This window comes from Gekko japonicus, unplaced genomic scaffold, assembly GCF_001447785.1.
Source record: "Gekko japonicus isolate JY-2015 unplaced genomic scaffold, Gekko_japonicus_V1.1 scaffold266, whole genome shotgun sequence".
NCBI classification, from domain to species: Eukaryota; Metazoa; Chordata; class Lepidosauria; order Squamata; family Gekkonidae; genus Gekko; species Gekko japonicus.
In genome coordinates, this window is record NW_015166428.1 from 782,239 (window position 1) to 785,108 (window position 2,870).

At 53.6% G+C, this 2,870-nt stretch overlaps 1 protein-coding gene across 1 annotated transcript in view; it reads right to left on the reverse strand.

Moving 5' to 3' along the window:
• Positions 1 to 593, reverse strand: part of CTXN2 (cortexin 2) — a 6,199-nt gene extending 5,606 nt beyond the window's left edge. The window contains exon 1 of the mRNA XM_015411791.1: positions 501 to 593. The gene's annotated coding sequence lies outside the window, so the exon portion shown is untranslated. The remainder of the gene's footprint in view (positions 1 to 500) is intronic.
• Between the last annotated feature and the right edge of the window lie 2,277 nt (positions 594 to 2,870).

Consider the following 2,870-nt stretch of genomic DNA (forward strand, 5'->3'; position numbering starts at 1 on the left):
CGGCTGGGTCGTTGTCCGGCCGCCAAAGGCTCCTCCCCGCCCCACCCCTCCCCAGTTGCTCCGGTGACTCCGGAGGGCGCGTGGAGGCGCCCTGCAAGGAAGGCGACGTGCGGGGCATTCGTCCGCAAGGCTCCCGCGCTCTCCCACCCCGCTGCAGGCGCCGCCTGGCTCGGGAGCTGCCGCCTTCCCCGTGGTTCTGGGGGAGCGGCACAGGCTCCCCCCCGGGAAGCGGGCACTGAGCAGCATCGTGCTTGCCGGGAAGCGCGGCGGCGGCGGCGACGGGCTTCCCCACACCTCTCAAGTTGGCTGCCCCCAAAGAGAGCCGAGCGGCCAAGGGGGGCTGGGGGGGCGCACGTTTTGTGCCGCGGTTGCGTGTCTGTTCGGCGGCGCGCATTCGAGACAAAGCCGCAGCAGGTTGCAAGCAGCAATTGCGGGGCTCCGCCTGCAAGACTCGCAAATGTTTTCGGCGCAAAGCTGAATCCCTCCCTTCGCCCACTCACGGTGAGAGGCCAGAGGATGGGCCCTGGTCTGCCTACGGCGCAAGACCGACGCTGGGTTCACCGCCGCCCCGCACCAGGCTTATTGTCTTGCGAATGCCACCCAAAAAACCAGCCCCCCCCCCCCATTAAGTTCAACAGGATATGGGTTGCGCCCCTTGAGTCTTTACCTTGCAAAAAAGTCTCCTTCCTTCCTGCCAGGAATTTTGTGAGAACAATAGTGGCGTTTCCAGAATCCATGCCAGGTTCCCGAACCTACGCGGTTGATGGCAAGTAAAGTGAGGCTGCGTTTGACCTTAGAGTATAAACGCCTCTCATTATTTTATCTCCTGGGGTGAAGGACAGTTTGTAGCCAAGTGGCAAGTGAAACTCTCTATATCAAGCAGCACATAACTGGTCGTTTAATGGTCAGGGGCCCAGGTACCTTCCCACCGCCTCTCCCAGTATGCCCCTGGAAGAGCAGTACGCCTAGGGAATAAGAACCTCATGGTGGTCCCCGGCTGTCCCCAACCAGAGAACTCTCTGCAGGAACTGGCATCTGTGCCCTGTGCCATGTAGGGTTGCCAGCCTCCAGGTGGGGCCTGGGGATCTCCCACCTTTACAACTGATCTCCAGCTGACAGAGATCAGCTCCCCTGAAGAAAATGACTGCTTTGAAGGGTGGACTCTATGGCACTGTGCCATGCCGAGACCTCTCCCCTACCCAACCCCTCCCCTCTCCCCTACCCAACCCCCGCCCTCTCCTGGCTCCACCCCCAAAGTCTCCAGGTATTTTCCAACCCAGACCTGCCAACCCTACATGCAAGAGATGTTCTGCCAGGCCTTTGGTTGAGGACAGCAATGGAGCATTCTCAACCATTTCCCCATTCCTCAAAACCCCTCCCCCCATCTTATTTGTTGTTCAGTCGCACAGTTGAATCCGCGTTGCATCGATGACACTGTCTAACCATCTCATCCTTTGCCGTCCCCGTCTTCCTTGACCTTCAATCTTTCCCAGCATCAGGGTCTTCTCCAGTGAGTGCTCCCTTCTCATTTGGTGGCCAAAGTATGTGAGCTTCAGTTTCATTATCTGGCCTTCCAGGGAACAGTCAGGGTTGATTTCTTTTAGGATTGACTGATTTGATCTTCTTGCAGTCCAAGGGACTCTCAAGAGTCTTCTCCAGCACCATAGTTCAAAAGAATCTATTCTTCGGCGCTCGGCCTTCCTTATAGTCCAACTCTCGCAGCCATACATGACTACTGAAAGACTATTGAAAGAGGTAGTCAATCTTTAAAGGTACAATTGTGGTCTTAGGGTACTGTCTCAGTGATGATCTGGTTCTTATAGATCCACATGGGTCAATGCAGGGGTAATTCATGAGGACAACCAGATGGATTTCACCTAGAGAACTGGTGTTGAGTAGTGATGGGCATGAACTGGGAAAATGTGGTATGGTTCATGGTATGCCAGCTTCATGAACCATGAAACATCACAAATAAACCAGTTTCATTTGTGAGGTTTGTGACATGGTAGAACACCCCTCAGCATGATAGAGACACCAAACTCACAAGGGATATCCGGCTAACCCACCTCTACCTACATGCCAAGGTTGGTGAGGATTGAATTTATGGGGTTCGAGTTATGGCTCCCCCAAAGAAGGTGTCCCCAGGAAAGCATTTTCTGGGGAAATGACAAGCACAGGTTCATGAGGGTCAGGATTGTATAGAATGGATCCTGTGCAAATTAAAGATGCCAAACATGCAAGAGATCTCCAGATGACTCTCCTCTACTTGCCCTCCAAGTTTGATGAGGATTGGATTTATGGGGTCCAAGTTACAGCCCCCCAAAGAAGGTGCTCCTATGGAGGGAAAAACAGCAAAAAAGCAAGGACAACAGAAGCCATGCAGAACAGAATCGAAGTCCCAGAGAATCTCTGCAGTAGAAACTGAAGGTTGGAGGCATTTTTGCAAGCCCAGCAGAACCAGTGCAATGTGCCCAGCAGAACTAGTGCCACTGTGGCACTGTGAACCCAACAGGACTAAGGTCAAGTCAGGGAAGTGTTTTTTGGGGGGACATGTCAGACACAGGTTCAAAAGTATATAGAATGGACCCCCTGCAAGTTACACACACCAAATGCACAGGGAACCTCACCCTGCCACCTGCTCTTTTACAATCTCTTCAAGTTGGGGGTGGATTACATTTCTGGCGTCCCAGTTACAGACTCCCCCAAAAAGTCTCTCCAATGCTCTTTCCAGAAAAGACAGCTGCAGTTACAGGAGTCTATGGAACAGCTCAGAAATAAGACAGCAAACTCACAGGGAAAGTTCACCTGGGCAGACCCCCCCATCAGACAGTGGAACCAAGGCAAGCATCCCCCCTATGCTTGCAACCCCC